Source organism: Prenolepis imparis, unplaced genomic scaffold (genome assembly GCF_030444845.1).
Source record: "Prenolepis imparis isolate NDT839.2.m4 unplaced genomic scaffold, iyPreImpa1.0 SCAF_1, whole genome shotgun sequence".
Lineage (NCBI taxonomy): Eukaryota > Metazoa > Arthropoda > Insecta > Hymenoptera > Formicidae > Prenolepis > Prenolepis imparis.
In genome coordinates, this window is record NW_028141159.1 from 8,277,941 (window position 1) to 8,294,354 (window position 16,414).

Sequence of the window (16,414 nt, forward strand, 5' to 3'; positions counted from 1 at the left end):
TACCTCGAACACTGTTCTCGCGTTTATTTCCTTGCCTTCTCTTTTTTTTCTTCTTGTCAACGTGTATGTTTTATTTATAATTATTGCATCGTGTTGACCGGGCATCAACGATTTTAATTATTTATGCATGTTGCACTCGGGGATTATTCGTGCGTGCCGTCCAGCGCGGTGGAATTTTGTCAAATCAAGAAAAAATGTGTACATACACGCGTGCGTCAACGAATGTTTTTTATTGTCTTCCGCAGTTTCATTGGTGTGCATAAATTCCTGGATGGATCGTTCGCATTATTAACGAATTCATCGAAATTATCGAAGCATTATCAACGTTACAATTACTTGAATGCGTATACATGCATATTCATCGTTTCGTATATTGGTACACATCATTAATATTTCCGATTAAACGTCGTTTTGGCGGGCTGTCAGGTACACTGCGTTCGCGTCGTATAATTAAACTCAGTAACGAGGCACTTCGACGATTTTATGTAATTAATAACACATTTGACAGTACGCGTGAACGCGAAGTCGATCGTTGTTGCATTTCTGATTAGCCCTATTACGAATGAGTCGATTTAAAGTTTTTCCGCTGGCCATTCTGTTTTCCGTTGACAGATCTCGCAAGCAGTTGTGAGAAAAGAGAAAGGTAATATCTCAAATATTTATGAATGCCGTTTGTTATGGGAGCCTCTTTGAAACTGAAAATCTTCAAGATTTTATAGGATATTTCCGTCGCACATTTTGCTTGCTTCCTGACGCTCAGTCATTTATATCTGTCAGTGACATTTATACTTTACAAATTGGTACGTAATTTTTTTGCATGCTGCAGAAAATGGTCGTTCTCTCTAATTTTTATTTGAGAGAAGACAAGCTATAATTTCCCCAGTGAATGTAAATTCTGACGTTTTCGTTTGACAAAAAAATTTAATTTATTATATTTGGAAGATGTATAAAAAATATCGTCATATGTAAATGATTTATAATAGTAGTAAAAATAAGTTTATAGAACTTTTGACAATATATTTTATAGAATGATTAATTTCTATGGATTCAATTTTATATAACATCACTGCGGTAATATATTCTTTAAAAGCACCAATTAACTCCTTTTATATAACATATGCGCATAGATTTCGTATGGATATATTTTAAACAATTTCTATCCGAAATATACTACAACTGAAATGCAAAACGGGAACGTAAACGATGATATATTTACTTTTCATGCAAATGAAAAGTACATACACATGGTATTATTTATCTCAATATGGCATAAAACAATACAAAATAACTGAAAGAATATATAAAACGAATCGATGCGTTTAAATTTAATATAAAATGTCAAGAAAGATGATAAATGATGACGAATTCCGGTTAATGTGTCGACATAGGCCGGAGAAAAAAGTTTGAACATACTGTACGAGGAATAATGTAACAGGTGGCTCGCTCTAACTTCGCTAAACATGCATTCACATAACTTTCCCGCACACACACACAAAGACATGCTATTTGTAAAATCCGGCAAATTGATATGAAATTATATATTCTCTGTGTTAATATATCCTGTAAATATATCTCTATAAATATTGATTGTCAAAATTCAAATTTGTACAAACATTTTATTAATATTATATATATAATAAAAAAGATTTCTTGTTTATTATTTTTATTAGGATTTCTTTAGTTATTTATTATTATAAATTGTATTAATGAGTAAAAAAATACTTTATTACAGATATTGAAAATTTTTTGTCATTCACATTGCTTATATTTTAGAAGAATATAATAATTGCACTACATATAAAAACAAAAAATAGTTTTGATATGTAAAAATATTGTAGATATATATAATTTCATATAAATACAATGATTAACGAGAATTCACATTACGAAGCATTTATCAGCGCGCCAAGTATGTAAATATGTAAATATGTACATACAGAAGTAATTTTACTCTCTTCAAAAACAATTTCCACAGAAGATTTCATTAGGCAATTTTGTCAGAAACCTACAGAAGTGTGATTGATTGCGCGCACGCGGATTGCTTAAACATTCATGCGTAAATGTGTACGCGGACGCGCTAAATCCATAGAGGCAGCATTATGTATGGCTTAAGAATGACAGGCTAAAGCCCGAGTTTCCGCCGCTAAATGTTATATCAGGGTAAAAGATAATGGCATTCCTTATAAGGGTAATTCGTAACCATGATTCTTCAAAATTAATGTAAATTGAATTAAATATAAAAAAATACTTTTAAACTTTAACAGTATGTAACAATAATTAATAGTAATTATTATTTGTTCCATCTCACTCTTAAATAAACGAACCGAATAATGCGCTTAAGCGATTTATATATAACAACTGATAGGTATATAAATAAATACATCCAGGGTTGCTTCGTCGGCGCTCGATGTCTCTCTACACATAAGGCCTTCTTTTTCTCTTATATTGTCAGAGTCGTCAGAGTTCGTTGATTCACACGTACTCGCGAAAAATTTATACAGTTTATTACGTGCAACACTTTGCACGACACTCCCGCACTTGAACGCGCGTTATTTTGAACAAAATTCACGATAAAAACGGACGCGACACTTTATATAGCACTCTCGAATTCTACGATCGCGAAGCAATATGCTATTTTGCGCGAGGATCCCATTTTGAGTCGACGAGGTAATTTTGAACAAGGATTAAGCGCAAAGTGGAAAAGAACAAAATCGATAAATGGGATCGACGCAAATGGTATCTGCATCGACTCTTCTTTCAGAATATATTCAGATCTCAAAGTGACTCGAACTCGCTTAGATATGATTTGATGATATCATAGAGGCTTAGAAACGTTATGATATCGCAAAAATTGTGTCAAGTTGTTCTAGCCAGCTTATAGCGAAACATATATGTAAGTCTTCAAGGTGTAGAAAAAAAGAAGCTGTGATGTAGATTATACAGAAGATATCATATAATGACATCATTATGTATAATATTTGATAAGAAATAAGACGGGACTAATAACAATCTTACCCCTATCCTTATAGATAGGCAATCAATCAAATGAACGACTTATCAGAATATAGCATGCTATCATTGAGCATTATTTAGTAACGTTCAATGAGATTCAATCTTATTCCATCGACATCGAAAGTACGACTTTTGATAATAATAATACCAAATTAGGATATCAAAGATGTGACGAACTATTATTACTGGTATACTTTATAACTTATTATTGGTATTATTGGAAAACTAAAGTACTAATATACGCTCAACATATTAAATGCGTTCACTACATACCTATGATTTATTTCCGACAATGCTATGTATTAGGTATATTTAGATTCCTCTTCAGGATATCTTTCAGGTATCTACTGAGCCCTCCCAATAACGTCAAGATGTATTTCTTGAGAAAGTTATATTTTCTTTGTAATATTATATAATATATAATTTATAATTTATTTTATCGTTAAGTGATTATATTTACATCACATTTTAATAATAATATAAAAGAATAAATATATAAATTAAAAAATGAAAGATAAATGTTCATAGATTAGTTACAATAGTGAAATATCTAAAATAGTTAGAATATAATTAAATTATAATTATTTGCCGATTGTTTACACAGTAGATTTCGATTAAATAAATCTCGCGATAAACAACAGTACTTTATATACCGTAAGAAAATAAGCGCTAAATGTAAATTAATTTATTGTCGCCACACACACACAAAATATTATAATGCAATATACAGAATAAATTCATGCGGAATATTCTGTTGCTTGATTTTCAAATTAATTATTAATTAAACGATTGATATATTACTATTTTATATTATTTTAATGTATTTAATTTAATTACTTTAATTAATCATATGATTTGTGTTTTATTACGCGATCTCAATATGAATGATAAATAATAAAATAATTATTATAAAAAGAGATACAAAATAATCTTTATAAAAAATTTTATAATTTATAATTTTTATCTCTGTCACTTCTTCTTTTTCTGTTTGAAATAATTTTACGGAATACGCGCTTCGATAATAATTTGTTAGCGCTTCGAAATATTCAACATTGTTGTAAACTATGTAAGAAAATAAATGGCACGTGTAGAGCGCACTTTATAATATTTTAGTTATTATATAAAATATATGTATATGTTACATAATGTAAATTATAATTTTATCAAAAGTGTTGCGAATGTAGAACTGTATTTGTGTTTATAATTGATTTCTAATATTTCTCACACAAAGATATAACTATTTAGACTGACAATTAGTCACAAGCAGTACAAGTTGAAATTAGTAGAATGAGAAATGCTATTATCCTAATCTCACAAAGTTGTATATTTCATTAATTTTAGTTTCAAACATCAACACATTTCTGCGCACAAACAAGTACAATAATAATGGCTATTAATATATCATTGTTACTATAATTGTAATATCCGAAGAGAATCGTACTTATTCATAGAACTCTCTAGAAAAGCATAAGTTTCATTTCAGAACGAAGTTAGGAACTGTAAATAAGGGCGTTATAAGTTTTCTGAATTTTGCTAGGAGTACTTACAAGAAATGAATCGGAAGCGTCTCTCTTAGATTTTGATAAGCTTTAGATATGTTGTAGTCTAGATCAATATAAGAGATACGTATATTTTATTATTTATTCTAATATGGCCATTAAGGAGTAAAACGTGAAAAAAATCAGTTTTTTGAGCGAATAATGTTGAAACAATAAAAAATTTTTTAAAATGTTTGAAATACAAGTTTTATAGTTTTTAATGTACTTTATAATCGGATTTTTTTGGCAAATATTTTATTTTGCGAAATCCTCCACTCTCTAGAATTAAAAAAAATTTTTTAATCTTATTTTATGATATATCTAATACCAAATTTAATAATATATGTATAATAAAAATATATTCCAAAACTGCATTTTCAGAAATAAACAAAAAATACTTCTATATCGCTATATCTATCCCATTTGTATTTTATTTTATATGGCACATATTTCTCATGGCGATAGCTTTTCTTTGTAATCTCACAGATAACGATGAACAAATAATTCACATATCAAAATTTATGTAAATATATGTATATAATAAGTAAATTTATAATAAATAGTTTCATTGTATAATAAATAGTGTATATTATAAGTAAAAATGTACATATTACACAATTCTTTTATATTATATATTTATATATTATAACAGATATTTTTTAACAATAAATAATTTACATATATAAAAAAATATGTTTTTATGCACTAAAAACTTGAAAAATACTTAAAATAAAAACATATTAATACATTACAAATACTAATCATATTAGAATAAATAAAAAAAAATATTTGTTTTATATTTTAGACTACAATATACCCGTAGCTTATCAAAATTAAAGAGAAACACTTCCCTTGTTAGTACAAAGATAAGGATCTATTTACTTATGGGTGAAAGAAGAGGGGCAATAAAAAGCGAGGGTGTATAAAAGCAGAGAAGTTTCCATAAGCCAGAGAAATATGATTTGATTTAAGATCAGCAAGAATTTCAAATTATGCTAATGTGTGTACGGTACATTGCCGTTGATATGTTGCTGTTACTCTCATGTATCGGAAAGGCGTTATTCAAGATAGTAGATTGCACGCATTAAATCGTGACACCTATTAATTATCAAGGCAACCTATAAATTTTGAACTTTTTTAATGGCAGCGTAAATTTCGAACAATATATTACATGGTGGTCCTGTCAATTTCGAGTGGCCCGCGTTGAGAGAATGATAAATAGCGCGCGTAGGAGCATTTTTTTTACCGAACTTTTTGTGAGTTTCAGCATTTCATTGATCAAAAGTTTAATTAAGTATGAAAAGCAATTGAAATTTTCTCTTATGAATCTCTCGTGAATTGCACATGATAAATTGAATTTATTAAGTTGGGGCTTTCTATTCTTTACTTATTTTAGACATTGCTTGAGTGAAGATTGATTCATCTAACTTTTACAAATGCTCGAGAACTTCTATTTAAAACTTTATTTAATTTAAATTGCAGACATTTCGATATTTTGACTCTCGTTTAAATAATATAATAATTTTGAATGAGTGCGTGTATAATATATATCTGAATTAATTTCACTTCTTTAATTATGAGGAAAAATATTATTTCAATTATTGTCTAACATTTACAAATATGATTTTTTAGGAACTGAAATTTTGATATAATCATGTGATGATATAGTATCGTATCTATACTATATTCTCGTTGCAACAAGTTTAAATATTTCAAAAGTTCACCAAAGCTTATCTTGCCCTACATTTGAACTTCTATACACTTGAAACTATGTCTTTTATCATAAATTCGGCCGAATATATGGCTGTTAAGGGAAGAAATACAGGTGCATATGCATACAAAGGTTATCCTATAAGGTGTTTCTATAATACTATTTTTCTCGAATGTGACTACACAGGTAAAACTTGTTTACTATTACTGTAAATAAAGGAAAAACTTTGAAATTTGTAAGCTTTTGTTATAGAACATTCAAATTCCGAGTAAAATCTATTAAATTTCCATAGAAAAAAAAACTGAAATAAGTTGGTCAACAAGAAAACCTTTATTAGTAAATAATCACAACTATAAATTTCACAACTAAAAAGTAGGTAATTATCTTTAATTTAAAACATGAGTTTGAAGAGAAATATATTTTTATTGTTACTTAACTCGACTTCGAAAAAGAGATATATTATTTTTTTTCTGTTATTTTATCAATGCTTTTTAATTTAAATTCCGTGTTCGAGCAATTTTAATTAAACAGAAAATTGTTTTATAATACAATGCTTCGAGCCAAGTAATATTTAAATTATTATTCTAATATTTTTTATCCAAAGCATAACATTATTATTAAAAATTATTAAAAACAAACAAGAAATTAATATAATGTCTCTCTCCGAAAGTTTGCACGATTATTAAATTTTTGAATATTAAATATGTATTTTCTTTATTCCGTTTCTTTGTATATTTATTTCAACAAATTTCTTTGATCAGCGGCTGCTTCGAATAAACGACTAATTGTAAGCGTAGAAATACAGAAAAGCAATATTTAATAATCGTGCACAGAAATAGACGTGTAAATATTTTTCAGTGTCTTTCGCAAATAAGTATCTCGCGTAAAAATATAAAATATAAAAATTTTCACTAGTAAGCTATATTGATCGAAATGCATCAACACGGATTACATTTCATTCACATTCTTACTATCGTCGTAACATTTGTTACGACTTGTTGTTGACTTGAACTTCATAGCTTAACTGTTTACACTCCGAGAGCGCACTAGCACTTTTTCAATGATGTCTCTACCGCTTTTCAAATATTATAAATTAAAAGGTTAAATATCTATTTTTTGTATAACCTCGCGAGTTATTTATAATAAAATTGGCTCCAGATGGTAGTTTCATTACGCCAGTAACAAAAACCAAACCATTGGCAGCAAATAGAACGCTACGGTAACATATGTTGGTTCCAAATGAAAAACCAGAAATCGCGATACTCGTGGAACAACTGATGGCTAATGTAATCTTCGTTAATTCACTGCGGTTGTGTATTATCAGATTTAATTTATAGCTCCACAAGTATGCGCAGCATGACGCGTAACACACAATTAGTATCGACAGTGGGGTGCGCGAATGGTATTGATTTTACAGATTTATATCCGTTCTTTTGTTCACACGAACGTAACTATTATAAACTATAATAATGTGACGTCAATAAGCAAACATTATTCAATAACGGGAATATTCTATGCAATTTAATCCAAAATACATTTAAAAAATAAATTTTCATAAAAGATATCTTTTACTTACACTTTTTTCCATTTTTTAGAAAATATAAAATATATTGCAAATTGTATTATAATATAGAATATGATACATCTAAAATCATATAAAATACGTATGAAAATGTAAAATCAGAAAACATAATCTTTTCTCAATATAATTTGATTTGTTTTATATTTAAAACACATGTGACAGAGATATATATTTTTATAATCAAAAATTACAAAAATTATATTATAAATTTATTAGCAATAATTATATGAAATATTTAATATGTAATATTTTACATGATATATACATCTTCTGGTATTTATTTCATTAAATGTGCATATACATATACATGTATATGCACAGTATTTTGCATATAGGCATATGTTTAAATTATTTGTAATTAAAAAACTTTCTTTTAAAATCTCTTTCTGTTATCTGCTATCTATCAATCTATAGATAAAATGCAATAAAAAAATATAAGACTTATTTTTATACAATATATGTTCTATTATAACTATTTGATTGGATTTTGGAAGATAAAAAAGAGAGAACAATTACAAAAAATATATCAAATACTTAATAAAAAAATATAAATAATAATATAAGTATTAATTAAAATGTCAGTATTATAGAGCTTTATTGCAAATTTGAATATTAGTATTGCAAAACAAATCAATATTAGAGGATTAGAGGTTTGAATCAAATCTTTATATTTCTTTAACTCCAGTCCACGTACTTTCTTAATGAGAAGAATTATAATATCAAAAGAGAGATATTGGTAATGTTAAATTTCGCAAACAATATATTGCACCTAAAGGAAAATCTTGCATATGCGTTGCAAACCGCGAAGCTAAACTTTGAGCAGACCTACTCCCACGTAATGTTGTGTCGTGAATGTTGGGAATTTATGAGAAGCCGGGATGAGCCGCGTTCCCCTCGGAGCCTTGGAAGCGTTCTCGATTTATCGGGCTTATGGGGAATCTAAGCATCGCCAAGGTGTCGTTCGAACGTTCTACTTTCACTTTGCATGTAAAACTAGCAATCAATTTCGTTTAATTGACACTGTGAGTAATGTCACATCTTTTTACAATATTTCCATAAGAATAATGATTAAGATTTTCATTTTGGACCTTTAATTTTCTTTCAATCTTTACATAAATAATGATTAAAGTTAATTAACGTCAATGAAACCGAAAGCAAAATCAAATAACTTGAATTCAGTTGAAAAAATTAACGTAATATTTATTATATTTATAAAACATATTTGAGTTTAAATTATTATAAATTATTATAAACTTTTCTTTGATAAATCAACTTAAATAATTATATTAACTAAATAATTATAATTATATTAACTAAATATAATAGTTAATATATGATATAGTTTTGTATAAATTTTTTTCGAAGAAGCAGATTTATTTAAGAAACATTTTTGTTTATTTGTTTGAGATTACTTATATTTATCGAAGATTGTTTTAAAGCGTTAAATAATATAAACATATGTTATATTCGCGAATATTTTTGCAAATTATTAAAAAATACGCAACCATGTAAATTTTAATATTATTTTATAAAGTTTTATTTACACATCTCGTTTTCTTTAATAAATATGTTTTTATAAAGCAATGGAAAGAAATAAATTTAAAGAATAATAAAATTATAATAACATAAAAAAATAAGTTTTTTAATACAAACTTTCTCTAATTAGAATTAATTTTATTTTTATCAGTGCGTAAAGCAAACAATGCATCGTTTGCACCGCGATGCTTAATTTTTTTCCCGTTTCTAGGCAACGAAAAAAAGAGAGCTTTCATTTCAATCAGTTCTCGTTGTGGATGAAACGAGGTCGATCGCATGGCTGATAGTATGATTGGGTTTGCGTACCATAGAGTAAAGCCGATCAATGATTGATTAGTCGATTTTTCTACAATAGATTTCGTTATAGAATTGTACAAAAGAGGAATAGAAAGTGAAAATATATACAAATCGTGAAAATTGTCCGTATATCTTTTTGTAAAATAATTTAAAATAAAAACACATATAATGAGTCACAGATTAAGCTAATACTTTGATATGAAAACTATATATATATATATATAACATGCTAGATATTTTTAATTATATTCCACAAACTGAATAAATTGACCTATATCAATGATATTTAATTCTAAACATCCACATAAATGTTTAAAATCAAATAATCAGTCAAATAATGAATTCAACGAGTTATAATTATCAAATAATAATCTCGCTCGTATTGAATATATTGTATTGTCTTAAATATCACGTAATATAAAACTTACCAGAAAAGTGTCGCTAACGTCGGTGATATGTCAAAGTTTTTCAATTTTGTTTTCTTACTCGTGTGTTGAAAATGTCGCTACAGAAACATACGTCTTGGAAGAAACAAATGACGTCGTTACAGGGTATAGACGAACAGGACGATACATCACTATCTACGATAGAAAAATACGCATCACATTTTTTCGTCGTTATGATGACAGACTCAACGGCGAAACGTCACAACGAGAGTTAAACGTAGGCCCCGGTAAATTGACAAGTCAGGCGACAATAATGGATCATGGTAAACGAGAAATTTGTCATGCGGTTTTCTTTAGCTATTTTGTGGTTGATAAATCTCGTCCGTACACGCAACTATATGTAACACCCAATCTTCATTAGCGTCACTAATGTGCCGATGGTTATCGATAATGAGCGAAATGTCACTATGTTATACATCACGCTTCTTGATTCTGCTGTCCAATAATGCGATAGATACACAAAGAAATCCAAATATTTTATATAATTTTTAAAATATGCGTTATTATATAGAATGTTTACACGTATTACGACTTTGATTTTTGCAATGCATCTTTTTCAAGTTTCAACTACAAAACTGCATAAAACTGTACATACTGCAATAAACCGGAAAGAATTTAAGATTCATGGTTTCATCAAAACTTTTGTACTTTAAGTATAAATTTATGTTATATATTATATATTATATATTATATATTATATTATATATTTTATATTATATTTGAATTGAATATGTAATGTATATTTTTATGATAATATTATATATACAATACGGTCTATAATATGAATTTTATTTTCTATCTCCGAAACTTTATACTCAAATCAGTCAATCAGGACACACGTTCATGTTCTTCTATTGAGATTCGTGCATTGCATATGATATACTCATAGAGAAAGATGGAGTATGTAAAAAAGACAAATATGAATTTCAATATGGCATCTCCCGAAAAGAAAAGAGATTTTCAATCTTTTATTTAAAGAAGATGAGCAGCTCTCTCTCTCTCTCTTTCTCTGAAAAATTGCAAAGGACCCCACACCGGTCATAGGGGGAAAATGTCTTTCTGCGGATTTGGCTAATTTTTGGATATGTTGTAGTTCTCGTCATTCTGATGACAATTATTGTTTAGAGTCGTATAAAGACAACGGATGTATGTAGTACAGTCCAATCTATGTGGATTTATAATGTATGTCAATTATAAAAGTGGACATATAATGTGTATGTATAAGTTGAATATATATTTATTGATATTATATATATAGTTTATAACATCCGTTGTCTTTATACAACTCTTAACAATAATTATCATCAGTGCAGTTAAGAATTGAAGAAGAAAAATCCATCCTTCTTTATTTCAAGTCGAAAAACTTATATTTTTACATGTTAAATCTGGACCTTTCAGGGCTTGTAGCACGAAAACGGCTCATTAGATCATTCTGCCCATTATTGAGACATTTGTTCAGAATGACGAGAACTACAACATATCCAAAAATTAGCTAAATCCGCAGAAAGACATTTTCCTCCTATGACCGGTGCGGGGTCCTTTGGCAACATAAAAAAATATGCTTTTTAGCTATATTACTTAAATATATATAAATCTATAAATCAAACTTTGTTTAAAATTACATTTATTAAAAGTGTAGAAATAAATACAATATAGTTACAGCTTTTATAATAACTGTAATTGCGACTTCTCCTATATTTATATTGAATCTATCTCTTTGTAACCTAGTTTTTGCACGACTCGGACTCTTAATAAAAAAAATGAATTACATACACATACACACACGCACGCACGCACGCACGCATTATTATTATTACATTATTATTGTGTGTGTGTATACCGACATAAAAGGCAATAGTTAATATACTTATGCTTATTATTTACGAACAAAATTTGCTACATTTCTATTTAATAGGTATATATAATTTTACATTAATTAATATTAAATAATATTATTACAGCATCAAACCCACTCGTAATCCGATCGTATCAAGCTAACAACACTATAAATAAATAGCTCGGTCAGTAGAATAAAGTGTGACAGAAGAAAATAATATATAATGTATAATGTATAATAATTTCATACTTTTGTATTAAATATTTATGAGGAAACTTTGAAATTGATAGGATCTTTTTTTGGATCTACAAAGCAAATTATTTTTGTTAATTACAGTGCGATTAAAAACTAAAAGTTTAAATTCACAAAGGTGACTCATTATAGAATGAAAACTCGTTAGAAATGCTTTGCAAGTTCTATAATACGATCAAATTATTTTCTAATATGTATTCAAGAACGTTAGTGTCAGCGATAGATAAATTACTATATAGTTTAATAATTTGCGAATAATAATTAAAATTTGCATGAAATATTCTGAAATACTACTGTCTCTCTACATTATTTTACGCTGAGCTTACATTTTTTTGAAATAACAAGTTTTTCGCAATGGTTGACGTTCTTTCAACCATTGCGGGCAGCATGCAAAAATTTAAACGCTTATTTAATTAAATTCGCTTTAAAAAGATTGTCTTAATAATTAAATATTATCATACTCAGAGATATAAGATGTATGAATCTCGAGAGATCATGCGAAATAAACTGTGAAAATGACAATATTATTTTTCGAATGTTTCATAAAATACTATATCTCGTCACTTTGTCTTTAAAGAGTTGTCTTTAAAGAGTTCTATGTACATAAAAGCTTCGAATACATCATATATATAACATACATTTTATAAATAAATAAAAACAATTTTTATAACATGCTTCAAGAATAGTTAACGACACTCTATACAATGTGTCATACAAAATTGAGAGTTTTTAAGCGATTTTATATAATTAATTTCTTTTGTTTTGTTCACTCGAATACAGAAATTACGAAGTTTCTGCGGTATACCGAACAAGAATACATGATAGAAATTTACTTGCGAAGTATATCTATTATGTCCGTCGTATCATTTATACAACATAATGCAGAGTGCATCAAATATCTCTTGCATACATTTATTTATGTCTACTTTTGTTATTATGCCTTAGCAACATTTTCTCGTAATTTGTAAATTGTTGATATCCGTGAATTTGTTGCGATTTGTTACATAACTTGTCTTTATTCAGAAGAAGTGTATGTTTTATCAATCTTCTGCATTCTTTTATATTTGAAAATAATTTTGTATATTTTATATTTATATCTCTATACTAATTTACAAAAATTTCTATATATAAATTTAAACGCAAATTAATAAATTATATCATGTAATATTCAATTAAAATTATTATGGGTTTATTATTTACTGTTATGTTATATTTAATAATAGATTATATCAATTAAAGACAGTTGTTTTAAACCACAATTATAAGTTATAGAAGTATTGTTTTAAATAAAAATATTTTTTAAATATTAACGTTGCATTTTTGCTTTTTGTTTCAGGTGAGTACCGAGCATATATTGTCATCTGGTGTCTAAGACTAAAATATAGTTTCAAAATATTTTGGAAAATACGTAAGATATAAGAATATATACTTTTTAAAGAATGCATGCACGGAAATATTAATGCTACTAAAATTTTCCTGTCTATCATTTTTGACAAGATATTAATGCTAATAATGCGGACAGGTAATGTTGAATCATTTCCATCTCTAAAGTTCTCTGGGTAGATTAAAGTTCATTGAAATGATCGATAAGAATTCGTCGGCCTTGCATTATATACAGCTTGCTGTAGACGTACGATCCTATAAGTCTATCAGAGGAATGTGTCTTGGCTTGATTCCAAATCTAAAATGCACTTCGTACGGTAAAATCAACAAAGGATTCACGATCGAACCAAGACGACTGTTCTTACTCTTCCGGTCGGCTATCATTACCGGTAATGGTAAGACATATTGTTTCGACGATACTTAAATGTCTTGCGTACTTTGTAATTTGCACCCGTATCTAAAATATCTCAATGCACTTTTTGTCATAAAATACTTTCCAGACAAATTGACTATATATATAGATATATATAAACATTCTATACACAATAAACATATTATCTTAATATATGTATTATCTTAACACAAAAGGAAATTATTTTGAGAAAATTGATTTTACTTAGAATTTATCGTACATTATTAATTTATTAGATTTTTCGAATTTGAAATGGAAAAATAAAGATAATTAAATTTGATACGGAAAAAATAAGTTAAAAAAAAAATTTAAACATTTTTATAGATAAATTATTTCTTATTGTACTTCTTTTCTCTTTTACAAATAGTTTCTTAAAAAGTTATTTCAAAAACTCGAAGTTTATGTTTTTGTAGCGAAAAGAAAGCTTTTCATTGATATTATATCTATCAAGTATCTAACAAGTATCGTTAAGTCAATGTACTACGTCACTTAACTTAGCTGTATAACCAGGAAATGGCAGTCAGACAAAACAGAACGCTTTTATTCGAAAGCTCTTAAAATGAGATATATATGAATCTTCTTGAGATATATGAATTCTCTTCTGAAAATATATTTATTACATAACTTTATCTCAATCCGTCAAACTATTTTGAAAACGCAATATTTTTTGTATAACACTAAATATATTTATAAACGATACAAAATTTTAAACTTATAACCATTTTTCTATAAATACTAAAAAATGACTAAAAAATTAGCGTATATGTAATATTCCTATTAAATATATTATTAACTATATTAAAAAGATAAAAATTTTACATACGAGAATTCTTAAATATTTATATTTATTCATAAACTATTATTTTTACAAAATAAAAATAAATAAAACAAAAAAGTAGCAATACATTATTATTGACATATAAAAATATCTAAATAAAAAATGATGAAAAAAATAGTGAATTGTGTGACAGACGTTATTTTTTATTAAACCGAGGTAGAGATGAATGATAGGAGTATAGTAGCAAGTCACCCGTTAGGAGTGCATACTGAACCGATATGCAATATCATCAATCAAATGAGATTTCGGCTTCAACGAGAATGGCATCATATGATGCGTAAAATCATTGATGCAGGATAGATGATCTCTCTGATCTTATATGATGGATTGACTTAACTTTTCTATGTTGCATCAATAATTTTGACATACATTTAACATACATTTTAATTAAGTTTTGTTAGTTAGAATTTCCGGTATTTATCGTTTTATAAAGATCAAGAATTATATAACGCGTTTATAACACGTAAACACCAGGAATGCTCTTGAATATATACAAGCGCTTCATCACGTTCATTAAAGAACTTGCATGCATTCGCAAGCGACTGCGAGACTGAATTGAAGTACCAGAACTTGTTCCGTATGTTGCATAGCTACCATACAGTAATTTTTGAGTCACGAGAGTCTCTCTTAACATAAATGTTGTTATTTGTAAAATTATTACGAACTGCTTGCATAAGCAAATTATAATTTTGCTCTGCTTTATGTACCTATTTCATTTTTATTTAATAGAATTATGGTACATTTACTAATTTTACGTTGTAAACATATGTATATAAAATTTAATTAAACCGAAATACTAAAGAATATCAAACAATTTTTTAATAATTTAATATTTTTACATTATCTTTTTACATTATCTTTATATATAATTATTAAATTATAATGATTAATATTATGACAATGAAAAAGAAATTTATTTCATGTATTTAAAATATATTTATTATAAAAATTGCATATGCTTTTTAATTTGTTAGTTGTGTAATAACCTCGTATAGTGCGTGATATTTTTATTTTCTTTGAAGGACGTATTTTCAAGTAAAGTAAATCGATAAAGGTGCTTGTATACGCAACTTTACTTCTACCACTACATTTTCGCTGTCCGATCGTTTCATATTACGACTTAACAACGCGGAGATTTTTTACAAATCTTCTCACGTCATTAATTTGTGAAAATTGTCTGTTAGGCTTATTTATTGCTTTCGTAATTGAAACTTTAAAGTGAGATATAAATCATATTTAATTATGTCTCTAATAATGTTTAAACAAACGGAGCAGAGGATTAAAATAAAGTAAAAGGACTAACACAAAATTTTAAAATATCTAATATAGTTATCGTGCTCTACACGTTTAGCCACAATTACAATTGTATCAAAAAGTATTTCTTAGTTCCATATATAGAATTATACCAATTCTCTATTACGGTTCAGTAAAATTATTTATTATGTAGCATATATGTTTTTACTCAATCGGAAAAAGTATACTATACATCTAAGTAAATTATTTTTATATAGAGAGTATTATTTGATTCAACAATTATTTAAGATTAATCAAGACTTCTTTTTAATTAATT

The 16,414-nt window shown here is 27.3% G+C and overlaps 1 protein-coding gene and 1 long non-coding RNA gene across 2 annotated transcripts in view; both read left to right on the forward strand.

Annotated features, from left to right (window-relative positions):
• Positions 1-14,152, forward strand: part of LOC145944660 (uncharacterized) — a 55,420-nt gene extending 41,268 nt beyond the window's left edge. Inside the window, exon 4 of the long non-coding RNA XR_014426713.1 lies at positions 13,548-14,152. This is a non-coding gene — a long non-coding RNA (uncharacterized LOC145944660). The remainder of the gene's footprint in view (positions 1-13,547) is intronic.
• LOC145944651 (uncharacterized) overlaps positions 1-16,414 on the forward strand; it is a 250,870-nt gene that overhangs the window by 168,494 nt on the left and 65,962 nt on the right. The window lies entirely within an intron of this gene.